The 22,020-nt window shown below is 37.7% G+C and overlaps 1 long non-coding RNA gene across 1 annotated transcript; it reads left to right on the forward strand.

The window, feature by feature from the left end:
- Positions 1 to 181: 181 nt before the first annotated feature.
- Positions 182 to 18,736, forward strand: LOC138848575 (uncharacterized). Its single transcript, XR_011386509.2, has 3 exons — positions 182 to 423; positions 5,432 to 5,508; positions 18,383 to 18,736. It is a non-coding gene; the product is annotated as an uncharacterized LOC138848575 (long non-coding RNA).
- The last annotated feature ends 3,284 nt before the right edge of the window (positions 18,737 to 22,020 follow it).

The raw sequence follows: 22,020 nt of genomic DNA on the forward strand, positions 1-22,020 counted from the left end.
TAATTTGGGATTGTCTTATTATTCTGTTCGGGTTGCTCTAACAAAATACTATCAAGTAGATAGCTTATAAACAACAAGAATTAATTTTTAACAGCTTTTGTAAGCTGCAAAGTCCAACTTCAAATCTGGAAGTGCAAATTAAACGGCCAGCAGATTTGATGTCTATTAAGGCCGCCTTCCTGGTAGCTGGTGCCTTCTTGCTGTGTCCTCACATTCTGAAATAGGCAAGGCAGCTCTCTGAGCCTCCTTTATAAAGGCACTAATCCAACGAACAAGGTCTCCTGCTCTTGATTTAATCACATCTCTGAGTCCCACCTATTAATACCATCACTTTGGCTACAAGGATTTGGACATATGAATTTTGGAGCAGCACAAACATGCAGACCAGAGGTGGGAAGCTGACCACACTCTATGTGCAGGACTGTAAGTATTTGATGTACTCTCCTCAGAATGAGATCCTGTCATTATGCTTTAGTTGTGCCTCAAATTTTGGGCTAAAATTTTGGAAAGAGAAGTGTTAGGGAAATTTTTTACCTTTTGATAATGAAGCTGTAACAGACTAGAGATACATACAAGTGCACACACACACATAGTTTGGCAAAACAAAATGTTGAAAATTAAAAGAAGACTAGTGCTCAAACAGTATTTTGCACTTTGTGTTCTGTGTGGGGGCAAACTGATGAAATCTTTACTTAATATACACTAAATCGATCTTCTGTATATAAAGAAAATGAATCTCGATGTGAATGGAATGGGAGAGGGAGCGGGAAAGGGGAGGGTTGTGGATAGGAGGGAAGTTTTTTTTTTGGGGGGAAGCCATTGTAATCCATAAACTGTACTTTGGAAATTTATATCTACTAAATAAAAGTTAAAAAAAATTAAAATAAGTCTAACATTAGGAAATTTACTACCTTTTATTTGTGAACACTGCATTCAAACAAATCTGTACAAAGATGAGACAAAGAGCTGCTTCTCAACATTAAGCAACCTATGTATGATCCATCTCCAAGGTCTTCTAAATGGAAGCTTTGGTTATCTCATATTTCAACAGCTGTCAAGGATTGGCCCAGGGTGGTGTGAAATGCAAGCCATCTGCTACCAGCTGGAAAACTGATTACTCAGGAAGCAGGGTGCTTTCCCATCACTTAGAGGGCCACATGGTGCTTAGCCGCAGAGGAACAGGGATAAATGGGACATTCATCGTGGAAGCAGGTGCTGTCCAGAAAGACTTCAAAGAATCGTAAAACTGATCCAAATTTAACACTTCCAGAGCATAGGAATGTGTGTATTTTTCTCCCTACAGGAGTGGTCCATCATTGGAAACATGCAAAATAAAACACAATCTGAGAAAACACTTGAGTGAAACACAAAGTAAAGATATCCAATATGAGTATATGAAAATAATAATTATATTTCATTGTCCTATTTCAAGAGTCAAATATCTAAATATCACAGATACTTATATATCACAGGTCCCTGCAAGGTCATGATCAAATGATCTAAGCTTTCTTGCCTTCCATTCCTTATGAATTTCAGTGGGTTATTCCATCTTACTGACCAATGTCATTGTGTTTTTTTATGAAATTCTTATGGCATAATATTAACACATTGTTTTGTGTAAAAGACAATGCACAAAATGCCAGGTGCAGGTACAATGACCCAAGATCAATAACTCAAACACCTCCACTCATCTGGATTGAATGCATTCTTGGCACTAAGCACCAACCTGAATGAAATAATTTGTAACTTTGTTCTAAGGTGAAGAATATGGTAAAGACTACTAGTTTTATATACAATATTCCTTTGTTTCCTCTTGCCCCAGAATAAGAGGTTAAGAAACAGAAAGCAGTAGCTGAGAAGTTAGCAGAGTTTTTGAGCACTCATAGAAAAGGAGAACAAAAAGTTGAATCCTGTGTTGCAAAAGAATACAGATTTGACAAATGCCAGAGAATTTTATCTGGGATTTCTGAAGGAGTGCACTTTCCTCCCTCACAGATATTAAGCAGAGGTGACAATTGATCCAATACCCGAATAGATCTATAATGTTACACATCAAGCTCGTGGAAAGCAAATCCCCTTTCAGATGAAGATAACTTCATTAGATGGAAGGAAACTTTGTTTCCTCTGGGAAATTCATGTATGATTTATTTCACTCTTTTCCACATACTTCACATTCTTTCTTATGTTTTACATCTCATTTCTCTTTCCATCAATGTATTTTCTTTCATCTTCAGCTTATTAAGTTTTCTGCTCTACATTAAACACTTGTTGATTTTCAGTTTCCATCATGTTTCCTATCATAAAAGTTCTATGTATCATTTACAGTTTCTGTCAATAATTTGTCATCTTTGTAAGGAAGAACATGGAGAATTTGACTTTCTGTGTCTGGTTTATTAATGTTATAATGATATCCTTCCATCCCATCCATTTCATTGCAAGTGACAGAACTGCATTACTTTTTATGGTTGAATAGTATTCCACTGTGTATATACACATTTTATTTATACATTCATCTGATGAACACCTTAGTTAATTCCATGTCCTGACTTTCATAAACACTGATGCAATAGTCACAGCTAAGCAAGTACCTCCTTGATACAATGATTTCATGTCTTTTGGATATATGCTAAGCAATGGGATAGCTGGATCATATTACAGTCCTATTTCTAGTTTTTTTTTTTTTTTTTAAGGAATCTCTATATTGTTTTCCATAGTAGTTATACTAGTTTACATTCCTAACAACAATCTATAAAAATTCCCCTTTATCTACATTCTCACCAGCAATAGTCATTTTTTTTTTTTTTTACCAGGCAGAGTGGACAGTGAGAGAGAGACAGAGAGAAAGGTCTTCCTTTGCCGTTGGTTCACCCTCCAATGGCCGCTGCGGCCAGCGCACTGCGCCAGGAGCCAGGTGCTATCCTGGTCTCCCATGGGGTGCAGGGCCCAAGCACTTGGGCCATCCTCCACTGCACTCCCTGGGCCACAGCAGAGAGCTGGCCTGGAAGAGAGGCAACCGGGACAGAATCCGGCGCCCCAACAGGGACTAGAACCCGGTGTGCCAGCGCCACTAGGCGGAGGATTAGCCTGTTGAGCCGCGGCGCTGGCTATTGTCTTTTGATAATACATCGCACCAGAGGTGAGGTGATGTATCTCACTGTGATTTTGACTGGCGTTTTCCTGATGTCTAGTCATTTTTTACATTTGTTGACCTTTGGTATTTTTTCTTTTGAGAAATACCTGTTCAGCTTTTTCCCCATTTCTTGTGTGGATTTGTCATTTTTTGTTGCTGAGTTTTTTGAGTTCTTAACATATTCTGTATATTACTCCTTTGTTACCTAAGGAATGTGAAAACATTTTCTTTCATTCTTTCCTACTTCTCTTCACTTTGGTTGACTATTTCCTTTGCTGTGCAGAAGCTTCTGAGTTTGACAAATATTTCTCTAGCTTTACATTCTTATTTTTTTTCTTAATCTTTATCTTTTTTTTAACTTTTATTTAATGAATATAAATTTCACAAGTACAGCTTATGGATTACAATGGCTTTGCCCCCCATAACTTCCCTCCCACATGCAACCCTCCCCTTTCCCGCTCCCTCTCCCCTTCCATTCACATCAAGATTCATTTTCAATTCTCTTCATATACAGAAGATCAGTTTACCATATATTAAATAAAGATTTCAACAGTTTGCACTCACATAGAAACACAAAGTGAAAAATACTGGTTGAGTACTAGTTATAGCATTAATTCACATTTACAGCACATTAAGGATAGTGATCCTACATGAGGAGCAAGCGCACAGTGACTCCTGTTGTTGACTTAACAAATTGACACTATTGTTTATGGCATCAGTAATCACCTTAGGCTCTTGTCATGAGTTGCAAAGGCTATGGAAGCCTTTTGAGTTCACTGACTCTGATCATATTTAGACAAGGTCATAGTCTAGCTTTATTTTCATTGCCTGTTCTTTTGTATTCTTATCAGAGACTTACTACCTACATGGACATCTTTTTTTCACACATATAAAGGCACAGTTCTGGGCAGGAGCAGGGAAGGTATCTCCCATCCACTGATTCAATCTCCTAATGGTCTTTACTGTCAGGGAGCTGTGGCTGGAGCAAGAACACCAGATATCCCATCCCACTAGATCCCTCATGGGGGTGGCAAGGGCCCAAGGACTCAGGTCGCCTTTTGCTACCTTCCTATGTGCATCATCAAGGACCTGGATTAGAAGCAGAGTATCCAGGACTTGAATCTGGACTCCAGTAATGGAGGACAGCATCATTTAATCCACTGTGTCACAATGCCTACCCCCACACCAATATCTGAAGATGTTTCTCTGTTTTTTTCTAGCAATTTCAGTGTATTAGATCCCAACCTGATTTTTGTATGTGGTGAGAGGATAGGATGTAATTTATCTTTCTACATATGTATATTCAGTTTTTCCAGTACCATTGAGTCACTAATCTTTCCTGAATACAGGTCATTGGTATCTCTGTCAAATTCACTTGACCTTATGTACATAAGTTATTTTCCGAGTTTTCTGTTCTATTCCATTTATCTTTTTTGTCAACTCTTTTTCCTTTCTTTTTTTTTGCAAGTATCATGCTGTCTTAATTCCTGTAGCTTTAGGGTATGTTCTGAATTTGGATATTATGATGTCTCCAGCTTGTTTTTTTTGTTTGTTTGTTTGTTCGTTTTTTTTTTTTCTCAAGATCACTTTGGTTTTTCTGGATCTTTTGTGGTTCCATATGAATTTTAGAATTATTTTTCTAATCCTGCAAAGAGTATCATTGGTATTTTCAGGGGATTGCATTGAATCTATAGGTTGCTTTGCATAGCACAGACATTTTCACAATTTATTTCTTCCAGTTCACTAAAAATGAATATTTTACATTTGTTATATCCTTGATTATTTTTTCATCAGTGTTTCATAATTTCCTCACAGAGATCTTTCACTTATTTGGTTAAATTGATTTCTAAATATTTTATTTTTATGGAAATTGTGAATACAATTTCTTAGTTTCCCTTTCACAAGACTATTATTAGTGTATTAAATTGCTACTGCTATTTTAATGGTAGTTTTATAAACTTTATTAGTTCTAAGAGCATTTTTGGTGGTGTATTTAGGTTTTTCCATACACAAAAGTCATAATCTGGAATCTTAGATATTTTGACTGACTCATTTCCTTTGTATTACTCTTTATTTCTCTACTAGCTACTGCTAATACTCTCAATAATATATTTAATAACAGTGATGACAATAGACAATTTGTCTTGTTCTAGATCTGATAGCAAATATTTCCAACTTTTTCACAATTGTTTGGTTATTGTTACCTATTTCCTTTGTTATTTTGAGGTATGTTCCTTCTATATCTAATTCATTTTTATCATGAGGAGATGTTGAATTATCTTACATGCTTTTGTTTTTCAGTCTGTTGACTTGCCATGTTGACTTGTCAATTTTCAAACATCCTTGCATCCCTAGGAATAATTCCACCTAATCTTGAGGTATGATTTTGTGTTCTAGTGCTGGATTCAGTTTACTAATATTTTGTTGAAAATTTTTCAACTATGTCCATCAAGGATATTGGTCTGCAGTTTTTGTTTTATCTTTAGTTTTGGTACCATAGTTATATTGGCCTTATATAAAAATTGTTTGGCTTAGTTGTATACTTTTTAATGCATTTGAATAGTATAAGAAGTAATAGTTAATTCCTTTTAAAATGGTTTTATAGTTTTTTTTTTTTTATTCCTGAAATTCACTCTGATATAAGTAGCTATTCCTGCTAAGTAACTCTTATGCACTGTTGCTTGGAATGCAAATGAGTACAGCTACTATGGAAAAAAGTATGGAGATTCCTTATAAAATTAAAAATAGTTCTTCCATATGATCCAGTAATCCCACTACTGGGTATATATCCAAAGGCACTGAAAATCAAAGAGACATATACACTCCCACATTTATTACCATACTATTCACATTAGCCAAGAAATGGCAACAACTTAAGTGCCCAAATGACGAATGTATAAAGAAAATATGCCATGCACACACACACACAATGAAAGCTTATTAAGCCATAACAAAGAAGGCATTCTTGTCATCTGCAGTAAAAATAATGGAAGTAGAGGACATTATGTGAAGTAAAATAAGCCAGGGGAGCTAGTGTTTTGGAATCATGGGTTAATCTACTATCTTCAACGTGGGCAGTCTATATTGGAGTAACAGTTTGAGTTTAAGTTACTCCACTTTTTTGTAAAGATTTATTCATTTAAGTATTTGAAAGGCCAAGTTCTAGAAAGGGGGGTAGGAGACAGAGAAGCATAGAGATCTTCCATCCACTAGTTCACTCCCTAAATGGAAGCACAGGCTGGTGCAGGGCCAGGCTGAAGCTAGGAGACAACAGCAACATCCAGGTCTCCTATGTGGGTGGCAGGGGCACAAGCATTTGGGTAATCCCCTGATGCTTTCACAGGCACATTAGCAGGGAGCTGGATAGGAAGTAGAGCAGCCAGGACTAAAGTCAGCATTTCTATACAAATATAAAAATATTCATAATTAAGAAATTTTAATAAAAATTAAGAACTACTCACAGAGGATCTCCAATTAGACTCACAGCAGAATTCTGATCAGAAAGCCTGCAAGCTAGGAGGGAATGGTGAGATATAGCCCAAGTAAGTACTAAGAGAAAAAAAACTGCCAGCCCAGAATATTATACCCTGCAAAGCTCTCATTTGTGAATGAAGGTGAAATCAAGACATTTCGTAGCAAACAGAAATTGAAATAATTTGTCACCACTCATCCAGTCTGCAAAAGATGCTTAAGGAAGTGTTACACACAGAAACACGGGCATCAATACAAAAGAAGGTAAAGGAAGAAAATCTCCCAGTAAAAGATCACAGGAAGTTCCAAGCATATATTAGAAATATCTTTGGGAACATGGCACGGCAAAGTCATTACTTATCAATAGTCACATTGAACATTAATGGCCTCAACTCTCCAATTAAAAACACAGACTGGCTGAATGGATTAAAAAGCAAAACCCATCTATTTTCTCCTTACAAGAAACACATCTTTCCAACAAAGATGCATGCAGACTGAAAGTGAAAGGCTGGAAAAAGATATTCCATGCCAACAGAAATGAAAAAAGAGCAGGCGTAGCCATCTTAATATCACACACAACATAAACTTTAACACAAAAAGTGTTAAGAGAGACAAAGAGGGGCACTATATAATGATTAAGGGATCAATTCAACAGGAAGATATAATGATTATCAATGTATATGCACCTAATTACAAGGCACCGGTTTATTTAAAAGATTTGTTAAGGGACTTAAAGAGAGACTTAGACTCCAATAAAATAATACTGGGGGACTTCAATACGCCACACTCAGAAACAGACAGATCAACAGGACAGAAGATCAACAAGGAGACAGTAGATTTAAATGACACTATAGCCCAAATGGATCTAACAGATATCTACAGAACTTTCAATCCTACATTTGAAGAATTTACATTCTTCTCAGCAGTACATGGAACCTTCTCTAGGATTGACCACATACTAGGCCATAAAGCAAGTCTCAGCAAATTCAAAAGAATTAGAATCATATGATGCAACTTCTCAGACCATAAAGGAATGAAGTTGGAAATTAGCAACTCAAAAATTCCTAGAGTATATGCAAACACATGGAGATTGAACAACATGCTCCTGAATGAACAATGGGTCATAGAAGAAATCAAAAGAGAAATCAAAAACTTTCTGGAAGTAAATGAGGATAACACAACATACCAAAACTTATGGGATACAGCAAAAGCAGTGTTAAGAGGAACGTTTATATCAATAGGTGCCTACAACAAGAAATTGGAAAGGCACCAAGATGAGCTTTCAATTCATCTCAAGGATCTAGAAAATCGGCAGCAAACCAGACCCAAATCTAGTAGAAGAGAAATAATTAAAATTAGAGAAGAAATCAACAGAATTTTATCCAAAAAAATTACAAAAGATCTGCAGAATGAAGAGCTGGTTCTTTGAAAAGATAAACAAAATTAACACCCCATTGGCCCAACTAACTAAAAAAAGAAAACACCCAAATCAATAAAATCAGAGATGAAAAAAGGAATGTAACAACAGACAACACCAATATAAAAATGTCATCAGAAATTACTACGAAGAGTTCTTTGCCAGCAAACAGGGAAATCTATCAGAAATGGTAGATGCCTGGACACATGCAACCTACCTAAATTAAACCAGGAAGACATAGAAAACCTAAACAGAACCAAAACTGAGTCAAAATTGAATCAGTAAAAAAGGCCCTCCCCACAAAGAAAAGCCCAGGACTAGATGGATTCACTGCTGAATTCTACCAGACATTTAAAGAAGAACTAACTCCAATTCTTCTCAAACTATTCAGAACAATCGAAAAAGAGGGAATCATCCCAAATTCTTTCTATGAAGCCAGCATCACCTTAATCCCTAGGCTGGAAAAAGATGCAGCATTGAAAGAGAATTACAGACCAATATCCCTGATGAACATAGATGCAAAAATCTTCAATAAAATTCTGGCCAATAGAATGCAACAACACATCAGAAAGATTATCCACCCAGACCAGGTGAGATTTATCCCTGGTATGCAGGGATGGTTCAACATTCGCAAAACAATCAATGTGATACACCAGATTAACAGAATGCAGAAGAAAAACCATATGATTATCTCAACAGATGCAGAGAAAGCATTTGATAAAATACAACACCCATAAGCTAATCCCAAAGGGACAAATACCACTTGTTCTCCTTGATAGGTGACAACTAACTGAGCACCAAAAAGGAAAGCTGTTAAAGTGAAATGAACACTATGAGAAACAGTGACTTGATCAGCCATCACCCTGACTGTTGATGAGCAACTTGATATGTTATCCCTCTTAGTATTTTTTTTGTTTGTTCTACTTAATACTTTTGGTTGAATACTGTAATCAATACACAATTCTTCTTAAGTGCTGAAACTTAACTGAAAAGAGTTCGCTGTTAAATATAAAAGTGGGAATAAGAGAGGGAAGAGATGTGCAATTCGGGACATGCTCAAACTGACTTGCCTCAAACAGTGGAGTTAGAAACATACCAGGGGATTCCAATTCAATCCCATCAAGGTGGCATGTACCAATGCCATCTCACTAGTCCCAGTGATCAATTTCTGTTCACAATTGATCATAATGATAGGACTAAGAGCCAAAGGGATCACATAAACAAGAATAGTGTCTGCAAATACTAGCTGATAGAATCAAAACGGGAGAGAATGATCCAACATGGGAAGTGAGATACACAGCAGACCCATAGAATGGCAGATGTCCTAACAGCACTCTGGCTTCATAATCAGCCCTTAAGGCATGCGGATTCGGCTGAAATGCCCATGAGAGTATTTCAGGCATGGAAAGCCAAGACACTCTGGGGGAAAAAAAAAACCTAAATGTGGGGAGCAACTCGGACTAGACTAAGTTACTGGAATTAAGACTTATTCTATGCATCTGCTCTCCCACAATATGTTGCTGGGAGAGGAGGAAACAGCTTCTACACAGCTGCCTCCAGTTCAACCAATAAACAGCAGCGTACTCGGCGTGTGGGTAGCAGAGTTGGGATTGGCGGAAGAGGACTATAAAGGAGGAGAGAGACAATACGCACCAAGGAACATCTATCTGAAGGAACACCTGAGCAGCCCACGAGAGAGCCGGCCGGCAGTGTGCCGCTCCCCCGCGGAAGTGGGGAAAGTGGCAGGGGGAACGGCCCTTCCACGGAGGTGGAAGGGTCGGTAGCCAACCCGGGAAGAACCAGCAGCAAACCCGGGAAGGGCCGAGCAGACAAAAGAACAACGCAGGGTCCTGTGTCGTTCCTCCACGAAGAGGGGGAGCGACATAATGGTGCCGTGACTCGGATATGAAGCCTAGGCAGGGTTTAGTGTCATTCCGCTACGAAGAGGGGGAGCGACATAATGGTGCCGTGACTCGGATATGAAGCCTAGGCAGGGTTTAGTGTCGTTCCTCCATGAAGAGGGGGAGCGACACCTAAATGAAAGATCTCCACGAGTGAGATCCCAGTTGAAAGAATGGGTCATCAAAGAAGGAGGTACCTTTCTCTGAAGGGAGGAGAGAACTTCCACTTGATCATGGCCTTGTCTAAATATGATCAGAGTCAGTGAACTCAGGGGGCTTCCATAGCCTTGGCAGCTCATGACAAGAGCCTAAGGTGATTACTGATGCCATAAACAAGATTGTCAAATTGTTAAGTCAACAACAGGAGTCACTGTGCACTTACTCCTCATGTAGGATCTCTGTGCTTAGTGTGCTGTACATTGAGATTTAATGCTATAACTAGTACTCAAACAGTATTTTTCACTTTATGTTTCTGTGTGGGAGCAAACTGTTGAAATCTTTACTTAAGGTATGCTAAACTGATCTTCTGTATATGAAGAGAATCGAAAATGAATCTTGATGTGAATGGAAGGGGAGAGGGAGTGGATAAGGGGAGGGTTGTGGGTTGGAGGGACGTTATGGGGGGGGAAGCCATTGTAATCCATATTCTGTACTTTTGAAATTTATATTCATTAAATAAAAGTTAAAAAAATACAACACCCTTTCATGAAGAAAAATCTAAGCAAACTGGGTATGGAAGGAACATTACTCAATACAATCAAAGCAATTCATGAAAAACCCACGGCCAGCATCCGATTGAGTGGGGAAAAGATGGAAGCTTTTCCACTGAGATCTGATACCAGACAGGGATGCCCACTCTCACCACTGCTATTCAATATAGTTCTGGCAGTTTTAGCCAGAGCTATTAGGCAAGAAAAAGAAATTAAAGGGATACAAACTGGGAAGGAAGAAGTCAAATTATCCCTCTTTGCAGATGATATGAATATTTATTTAGGGGATACAAAGAATTCTACTAAGAAAAGAATTTTTCTACTCAGAGAAGAGTTTGGCAAAGTAGCAGGATATAAAATCAATGCACAAAAATCAACAGCCTTTGTATAGACACAGGCAATGCCATGGCTGAAAAAGAACTGCTAAGATCAATCCCATACAAAATAGCTACAAAAACAATCAAATACCTTGGAATAAACTTAACTAAGAAGTCAAAAATCTCTATTATGAAAATTACAAAATCTTAAAGAAATAGAAGAGGATACCAAAAAATGGGAAAATCATCCATGCTCATGGATTGGAAGAATCAATATCAATATCATCAAAATGTCCATTCTCCCAAAATCAATTTATTCATTCAATGCAATACCAATCAAGATACCGAAGACATTCCTCTCAGATCGAGAAAAAAATGATGCTGAAATTCATACGGAGACACAGGAGACCTCGAATAGCTAAAGGAATCTTGTACAACAAAAACAAAGCCGGAGGCATCACAATACCAGATTTCAGGACATACTACAGGGCAGTTGTAATCAAAACAACATGGTACTGGTACACAAACAGATGGATAGACCAATGAAACAGAATAGAAACACAAGAAATCAATCCAAACATCTACAGCCAACTCATATTTGATCAAGGATCTAAAATCAATACCTGGAGCAAGGACATTCTGTTCAATAAATGGTGCTGGGAAAACTGGATTTCCACGTGCAGAAGCATGAAGCAAGAACCCTACCTTACACATTACACAAAAATCCACTCAACATGGATTAAAGACCTAAATCTATGACCCGACACCATCAAATTATTAGAGAACATTGGAGAAACCCTGCAAGAAATAGGTACAGGCAAAGACTTCTTGGAAAAGAGACCAGAGGCCCAGGCAGTCAAAGCCAAAATTAACAATTGGTATTGCATCAAATTGAGAAGTTTCTGTACTGCAAAAGAAACAGGAAAGTGAAGAGGCAACCAACAGAATGGGAAAAAATATTTGCAAACTATGCAACCAAGAAAGGATTAATAACCTGAATCTACAAAGAGATCAAGAAATTCCACAACAACAAAACAAACAACCCACTTAAGCAATGGGCTAAGGACCTCAGTAGACGTTTTTCAAAAGAGGAAATCCACGTGGCCAACAGGCACATGAAAAAATGTTCAGGATCACTGGCAATCAGGGAAATGCAACTCAAAACCACAATGAGGTTTCACCTCACCCTAGAACAGCTCAAATACAGAAAACTACCAACAACAGACACTGGCAAGCAAGTGGGGAAAAAGGGACCCTAACCCACTGTTGGTGGGAATGCAAACTGGTCAAGCCACTATGGAAGTCATTTTGGAGATTCCTCAGAAACCTGAATATAACACTACCATACAACCTAGCCAACCTACTCCTTGAAAGTTACCCAAAGGAAATTAAATTATCAAATAGAAGAGATGTCTGCACCTAAATGTTTATTGCAGCTCAATTCACAATAGCTAAGACCTGGAACCAACCTAAATGCCCATCAACAGAAGACTGGATAAAGAAATTATGGGACATGTACTCCATAGAATACTATACAGCAGTAAAAAAAAAAATGAAACCCGATCATTTGCAACAAAATGGAGGAATCTGGAAAACATCATGCTGAGTGAATTAAGCCAGTATCAAAGGGACAAATATCATATGTTCTCCCTGATCAGTGACAACTAACTGAACACTTAAAAGGAAACCTGTGAAGTGAAATGGACACTATGAGAAACAATGAATTGATCAGCCCTTGTCCTAACTGTCGAGGAACAACTTACTATTTTATTCCTTTTAGTATTTTTTTGTTCTACTTAATACCATTGGTTGAACTCTTTACTTAACACACAATTACTCTTAGGTGTTTAAATTTAACTGAAAATGATCCCTGTTAAAGATAAGAGTGGGAATAACAGAGGCAGGAGATGTACAGTTCGGCATATGCTCTCGGAATTAGCTCTAATGGTAGAGTTAGAAACGTGCCAGGGGATTCAAATTCACTCCTATCAAGGTGGCATGTACCAAATCCATCTCATTAGGCAAAGTGATCAGTTTCAGTTCTTAATTGATCATAATGATAGGATTAAGTGTCAAAGGGATCACATAAACAAGACTAGTGTCTGCTAAACTAACTGATAGAATTAAAAAGGAGAAAACAATCCAACATGGGAAACGGGATACACAGCAGACTCATAGAATGGCAGATGTCCTAAATAGCACTCTGGCCTCAGAATCAGCCCTTAAGTCATGCAGATCCAGCTGAAAAGCCCATGAGAGTATTTCAGGCATGGAAAGCCAAGACACTCTGGCAAAAAAAATGACATAAATGAAAGATCTCTTTGAGTGAGATCCCAGTGGAAAGAACAGGTCATCAAAGAAGGAGGTACCTTTCTTTGAAGGGAGGAGAGAACTTCCACTTTGACTATGGCCTTGTTTAAATAAGATCAGAGTTGGCAAACTCAAGAGGCTTCCATAGACTTGGCAGCTCATGACAAGAGCCTCAGGTGATTGCTGACGTCATAAACAAGTGTGTTCTTTGTTAAATCAACAACAGGAGTCACTGTGCACCTACTCCCCATGTAGGATCTCTATCCTTAATGTGTTGTACTATGTGAATTAATGGTATAACTAGTACTCAAACAGTACTTTATACTTTGTGTTTCTGTGTGGGTGCAAACTGTTGAAATCTTTACTTACTATATACTAAATTGATCTTCTGAATATAAAGATAATTGAATATGAATCTTGATGAATGGGATGGGAGAGAGAGTGGGAGATGGGATGGATGAGGTGGAATGGAAGTTATGGGGGGGGAAACCGCTATAATCCAAAAGTTGTACTTTGGAAATTTATATTTATTAAATAAAAGTTAAAAAAAGAAAAGAATGTACATTTTATAACTGCTTGGTGCAGTGTTCTGTGTATGCCTGTTGGATCATACTTGCTAACAGTTCTGTTCAAAGCTACTGTTTGCTCTCTGCCTTTTAAAACTCTGCTTATCAATTACTGACAACTGTGTTAAAATCACTGTAGTTTGAGTATTATTGTCAATTTCTCCTTGTAAGTCTGTCACTTTTTGTGTCATATTTTAAACTTACAGTATAGAAGCATATAGAGTTTTTTTTTTTCTCATATCTTCCTGGAAAATTGAACCTTTTAACCAAACATTAAAGATCATCTTTGGCAATAAAAAAAACCATAGCAGTTTTTTGGTAGAATTGAGAAGCTGAATTTAAAATTTATACAGAAATACAAAAGTACAGGAGCAGTCAAGTGAGTTCTTGAAGAACAAATTTGGGGGTCTTAAGCCACCAGATATCATGATCTAACTTACAGTTCTTTGTTCTAATAATAAACTCATCTAAAGGACTCACAGTTTTTTCCACTCTAAATGTCTTACCTCTGTTCATTTAATGCTTAATTAACTTAGAAGAAACATTCTGCATCTTTCCAGTCAACTATGTATAGGTGACATATTTACAAACAGAATATATACATAAACAGACTTATATAATTGTAAAAATTCAGCTCAAAATATATTAGAGTTTTTGATAAATATAATTCAAAGATAATTTTGGTATGATATTTCTTGAAATCCATGCATAGTGTTTTTTATATAACACATATTTCCCATAAACTTTGAGATAACTCCTCATTTGCATGGATTTTAAAATTACTCTGGCACCAAAATAATTTTTTTACTCCCCTCTCCAAGAACTTTTTGAAGTACCCTATACATGTGGAATATTGGATTCTATGAAGTGAAATGGCAGGGACAGATAAATACATCACAAAAGTAGAATACTGAGTCATGACATCAATTTCTTATATTGTTTACATGTGGGCAGTTGATTTAAAAGAAAGGTGATGCTGAAGAATAGTCAAAATAGGGCAAATTTTTTGGTAAATTTTATTACATCTACTATACAGAAAAGCTGGATGACTATCTCAAAACACACAACTCAATTTTACCATGATTGAGATCAAATATTGAAAGTAAAATAATACATTTCCTGATCATAATAGGAAAATGTATTCACAAATTTTTGATAACTAAATACTTATTAATAGCATCAATCACTAAAGAAAAAGATGGGTCAACCAGAGTAAATGAAAAATTACGGGCCCATTTATAAAGTCAAAAGGCAAATTTGATGGTCAAGAAAATGTATGCAATATATACTTGACAAAGGCTTCAGTGTGGGATGTATAAAGGATTGCTTAAAAAATCAATAAAAAGAGCCCAGTAAATATAACAAGTTGAAACTTTCATTAGTCATTTTTACAAAAGATAAGTTCTAAAATACTTAGATAATGTTGTGCTGTCATATTAGTCATTATGGAAATGCAATTTTTTTTATAATGGTATATCACTACCTACTCAAAAGCTACAGTTTAAAAAAATGCCATTGTAATCCATAAGTCGTACTTTGGAAATTTATATGCATTAATGCTGAGTGAAATAAGCCAGTCCCAAAGGGACAAATACCATATGTTCTCCCTGATCGGTGACGACTGACTGAACACCAAGAGGGAATCCTGTTGGAGTGAGGTGGACACTATGGGAAATGGTGGCTTGATCAGCATAGCCCTGACTGTTAATGAGCTCCCATAATTGCCAATAGAAATGTTTAATGGTACCAGAACCAAGAAATTAGGTAGGACATGCTTAAGTTGAACACATAAATAACCTACAACTATGCAATTCCTGCAAGTGTATGCTCAAAGAATTACATATTACTCAAATCTAAAGACATCAAAAATAATGCCACAGTAGCAGTATTTATAACAGTGGAAAAACAGACAAGTCCAATTAAGTGTCAATTAATTTTGCTCCAGGAAAAATAATAAGCTATTATCACATACAACACAACAGCATCTCACAGCACACCACACAATCACCCATCTCATGAATTGTAAACAATGTTGAATGACAAAATCTCAATATAGAAATATAGATTACATGATTCCCACATACATATCCAAAATAGGCAAAACATAATTGAGATATTCATAGAAGGTTAAGGGTTATATTTGGAGAAAAGTGTAAAGTTAGTGACTTTAAGATTTCCAGATCATTGATAATAATTCTGTTCTTTTAATATGAGTAATAGATACATGTTAACTTTATAATGATTCATTTGTTTAGATTATTTTCCTGCAATGTGTATATGTTATAGTTCATTAAAACAGGCATTATTCATATAAAAGGAATTGGAAACAATGTATGAAGAGTAATATTTTTAAATACATATTCGATACTTTCATGATTACTTTGACATGATTTCTGGATGAGGAATTGCTAGCCCAAGCAATGTTATAATCTCAAAAGCTCAACTATTTTTTCCATTGTGTTGACAGTGAATTCATATCTAATGAGAAAGGAAGTCAGTTTCCTTCAGGGCTTTTATGCCTCCACATAATATCACCTGACTATTACCATAACAGCTACTACATTCTACTGACAAGGCAACTGAGTTGCTGAAAAAGTAAATACTTAGCCAAACAGCTCACATATACTATCTGGGAGAACAGGAACTCCAAATCGGGCCTGATTCCCAATTTTTCCACAATAAACAATATAAACAAGAGGCTGAAACTTAAAAAAATGTAATGGCATAGCACTGTTATCATTTAATAAACAGTGAATTTACACACACAAAATCCCATGCCGAAGTCCAGGACTGGGATCACTTTTACACACCATCTGTGTAGCATCACTAAAAGCAGAACATTCTTATGTAAATTGAGGGGACCAATACAACCTTAGGAAAGGATGGGAGAATTTTTAACCTGTTCTCAGAAGTGACAGACTATGGGCAAACATCCAAAAATTCCTTTATTAAATCTGGGTCCCAAGGATTTTCAGAATTTATAAGGCTTTAATAATAAAATGACCTCATTGGCTTTGAATTTTATTTCCACCCTAAATACCTGACATCTGAACCTACTGTTTAATTAAAATAACCCAGCAGAAGCATTCAACTTCTTCCTAGGCAGCTAAACTTTGCTGCTGCTGACATGAATTTACTACTTCATTCAACAGAGTTTGAGAGCCCACAGTATGCTAGCAGACATATTAAGCAACACATGTAAGACAAAAGGTAGGCTCTGCCTTTTGCAAACCTTCTCACTGTAAGATAGGAAATGAATCACCAGGCATTTAAAATTTACAGTTTCTGTGAAAGCTGTACAGTGTCCAGTGCAGGAGAAAAGAGAGCCAGATCAGGTCAGAAGCAAAATGAAGATATCAGAAAGGGGATATGATTGGAGCTAGGCAAAAGTAGTCAGGACAATTCCCAGAGAGCAGCCCCTGGTAGAGAAGGAAGGATGAGAATCAGAAAGTACTCAAGAGATCTGAGTACTTTCAAGAGATTTGAGTATTGAGTTTAAGAGGAATGTGTGTCAAAAGGTAAATCAGGGTAAATCCACAGCAAATATACTATAGAAGACTTTGGGTTTCATTTTAAGAAATTCAGACTCCTCACAAGGGTAATGTAATGTGAATAAATAATTCTGAGATTCTGGTTTAAAACGACCCCTTTGTTGGCAGGTGTTGGGGCTCAGCAAGTCATGTTGTCATTTGAGATGCCCACATTCCATGTTCGAGTGCCAAGGACTGAGTCCCACTTCTGTTTGATTCAGTTTCATAGTGTGTGACCTGGAAACAGTTGATGGCATAATTACTTGTGTTCCTGCCACCCATGTGGAAGACCTGGGTGGGACTTCTGGCTCCTGGTTTCAGTCTATTTCATTCTTGGCCCTTGTAGGTGTTTGGGGAATGAACCAAATAATGAAAGATCTCAATCTCCCTCTCTCATTTGTCTTCTCTTCCTCTGTGTGTCTAGCTGCCTGCCAAATAAAATAAATAATCTTAAAAACTTTGGGTTCAATGTGGAGTAATATAGGAAATGGACAGGATTAGCATCAGGGAGATACATGGACGTGTTTTTAACAACCAGTCAAAAGATGAAGGTGGCCTGAATTAGAGAAGACTGGACAGCATGGAAGTATATATGTAACAGAAGATATTATAAGGGATCAGTGGATCTAGAGCTGACTTCAAGAAAGAGGTCAAGGATCCAGGCTTCTGACTGGATATGTAGAAGCACCCTCCAGTTAAACAGTGACTAACAGAGTGTGGGGAGCACACTTAGAAGGATGATGTTAAAATGTTTTCTATTTGTTCAACGGAAGATACTTTGGGAGCAATCATGTAGAGTTCTGTGGCCAAGTGAACACACAGACCCAGGCCCCAAAAGAAAGAGCTGGCTAAAAGCTGGAATGTGACAATCAACAGGACACAAAAAGTTTTTGAAGGTATTCATGAGAACAAGCTCACAAGAGAGGAGGTAATTATTAATAGGTCAATAGGCATCATTGGCTATTGGGGTTTCATAGAACATGACACTGCCTCTCATATTCTTCCCTGCTTCTTTCCTTTCCTCACACAGGTAACTTTGTCAAAGCAGCACAAAATAATCTAAAAACTGAGTAAAGTAACACAGAAGACCATTCTTCCCCAAACAAAGCAAGACCCACTTTCTTGAGGCATCTCATACTACAGTGCCTGGATTCGATTCCCTGTTCCATTCCAATTCCAGCTTCCTGCTAATGTACACTGCAGGAAGTACGAGATGATGGATCAAGTATGTGGATCCCTGCCACGCATGTGGGAGACCTGGAGCGAATTCCCAACCCTTGGTTTCATCCATACCTAATCCTGGTTATTGTAGGCCTTTGGAGAATGCACCAGTGGGAGATCCCAGTGTCTTGTTTCTGTGCCTTTCAAATAAAAAAGATTTCTGTCTTGCAGATTTTGCTAAAGATCATTCTATTTATTGGTGTCTCGTACTTGCAAAGTGATGTACAGTTTTCAAAACACTTTCACACATGTAGTTCCATTTCAGTCTAATAACAACTCCACATAGTGCACTATTATCCCCATTTCATTGACAAACACAGTAGAGAAGTGGACACCTCTCACCTATTTGTTGATGTCAGTAATCCCATGTTCTGATGCCAGCTGTACAAAGTGAAAGTCAAATATGAGTTGGGTTGATGTCACTTCCTAAAAGTCACAACTGCTTACAATTCTTCATCTGCACTGGTCTGCATTCTGATTTTGTTAGAAGAAAAGCAGCAGGTCTATGGCCAAAACTACACTCAAGGTCAGGCAAGGAGACTAGCATTCCTGCCTCAGTGCTGTTCTGTAGACTCACTTGTACACGCCCAGACCTTACTATTCATGAAATGAGGACACCAGCACCTGTCTCAGGATTGCCTTTGTTGTTGGGGGTCACATGCCAGGCACAGTGGGAGACAAAGATATGTACACTTCCTTGTGCAACTCAACCATCTAGGGAGTTCTTGAAAAAAAGAATTGCTGAAGCCTGGGCCTCACCCCAAATATTTTTCCATCATAATTTCTAAGACTAAGTTCAGAAATTACAGTTGAAAAGCACTAATTGAGGAGCATGACTGCTACATGTTTGTGTTCAGGACGCAGATGTCCCCAAACAAATCCAAGGCTCTGTCACTCACTGTGTGATATGAGCAAACTGCTTCGCCCTGTGATCCGCAGTTGCTTTTGTACTAATTAAACACATGTAAAGACTTAAACATCACTCCTTGTGCAGAAAAAAAAAAAAAAAAAAAAAACCTTCCAAGCAGTTGCTGGTGCTATACACGTTAATCCAATGCTTCCTGAACCATGAGCTGAGTGATTCACCGAAGCCTGATCCTGCAGCTTCTGGTTCCAGCACCATAGTCCTGGATCCTACTCCCTGGGGGGGCCATTTGCCTTCCCACTTCAGAGACAAGGAGCATCAAGACCTCTGCTACCAACCTCACTCATTTGTACAATCTCTTTCCAAGTCTCCAGAAAAACGCAAAAAGACCATGAAGCTTAGAAAATTCCTTGTGATAGATCTGTTGAAAAATCACAAGACAGGTTTGAAAATATGTTCTGAAACATCCTGCAGAGATTAGTGTTAACTCCTGACTTCTGTTTCCTCCCCTTTCCACTTCATGAGGCATGGACCACGTAGGATCCCAACTGAGACGGAGCCACAGGAACTAGAAGTTCTGCCACAATGAGGTCAGTGCATTCATACCCCTTCTGTGTGGTGAGGATGAGACCTTCATTTAAAGAGGAAGAAATTGAGTCCTGGGGAGTTGGAGACACTGACCAAGGCCCATGTAGTTTTAAGAAAAATTCTCACCTTAGTGATCCTAGCAGGATGACTGAAAGCCTCTTTTCCACACGTAGCCATGAGCTCTATTTTCTATTTCCTTACTACGGGAAGTATACCTAGGTACCCAACACATGGGTTCCACCTAGAAGCTTCTTAGAAATGCAGCTTTATCCCAGATCAACTAAGAAAGAATTTGTACATGAATGAGATTCCTGGATAAACTGAACACATATTAAATTTTGAGAACCACCAATGTGGTGCTTAAACATACAGACTCAATGCTTAGACTGCCTGGTTTCACATTCCTGCTCTGTCCTCCAGTTTTATGATGGGAACAATTATGAATATGTCACTTTTCTGTAAAGTGGTCATGAAAGCAGTGCTTGTCTCCTGAATTTGTATGTAAAACACCTGGTGTAGAGCAGGCACTGCTTGAAAAATCTTAGGTAGCATGTTACCACAACACCACCTCAGAGGACAAGTTGTTTTCTTCAGACCTCTCAGTGCAGAAGTTCTTGGTATGGGCTCTTGACTTCTCTGCCCAGCCAAGTGCTCACAGTACTATCAGCTTCACATCACTGTTACTACTACTCCTATGGAACTATATGTAAGGAAAAGTACTTTTAAAATACATCCATCTGTAAATCTTATCAAAGGCAAGGAGAACCCCAATTGAGCATGGCCAGAGCTAGCTCCAACAGTATAGTGATTATGCAGACAACACTAGGTAATCAACCTGAGAAGTTTATTGCCCACCCAATTGAGAGTTTAGTGTTATTAGCTAATTAAAGAGAGAATCTGTCTTCTTTTATATATTACACTTAATGGATGAGATAATCCCAGCATAGTTACCATGGTATACTATTTATAAAGACCTGTCCTTTAGTTGTAATTTTTCCACTGATTAGGGCTCAATTTCTCTCTTAAATTGCCTATAAGTAACAAATATACTGTAGGGGGGTGTCCAGGTTTATGGCAAAGCGAAATTTATTTGCTTGGGCTTCCTTGCATCTGAAGTAAAGCATAGCACTAGGATTTGCATTGCCGGCATATCCAGATCTATCTGAGCAAGAAAGACACTGATGAATTGCCTACAATAGAAAGGAAACTACACAACTGCAATGGAAAAGAAACAGTGACTTTTCCTTTAAATATATTATGTTCTGTTGTTGCCTTGTTTGTATCTTTCTGGAATGACAAGACATTTGTATAAAAATAAAAAGGAGACCTTCTACCTGAACATATTTGATTTATTTTTCACTCGAAGCCTTTAAATAAACCAGATCATATTATGTTCTCGTTCTCTCCCTCTGCCTCTACCACCCTCTGTCTCAAATGTATGTACCTCATTACAACAAACGTCACTCATTTTTAGATTCCAAGTTGCCACCATCCCACACAGACCTGCTGTTCCATCTCCCCATGTTAATTCCCATAAATAACTGATATCAAAATGCAGAGCCTTGGAGACACACTTCATAAAACTTCTTGTGTTGAGAAGCCAGGCACTAGAAGGCTATTCAAGGCACTGGAAGTTGCTAGAGGTTTGTTTAATCCTTCCCTGAGGCTTCAGCAACACATTAATGGCAGAAGGGTAGCACTGTCCACTGTACAAATGCTGTAATAGATAAAGTATAGCAAATGTGTCTTTAAAAAAAGCCCAAACAACTTCCAAGTAACCCATATGTTCATAGGCAGCTTATATAGATGAAAGATAATTTATGTACCAAACACATATGTGATTCCTAAGACATACTTAGGAATGTACAGTGTTTTAAAGGTTTTTAAATTGAGATCTTTATCTATTTGTATATATGACTTGATGATGAGTGTCTACACCAGGCTTTCAAGTCTATCTAAAAAGAATACACTACATTTTAAGTTTGCTGCAATGT

Source organism: Oryctolagus cuniculus, chromosome 2 (genome assembly GCF_051225735.1).
Source record: "Oryctolagus cuniculus isolate XC-2025 breed Fujian yellow rabbit chromosome 2, ASM5122573v1, whole genome shotgun sequence".
NCBI classification, from domain to species: Eukaryota; Metazoa; Chordata; class Mammalia; order Lagomorpha; family Leporidae; genus Oryctolagus; species Oryctolagus cuniculus.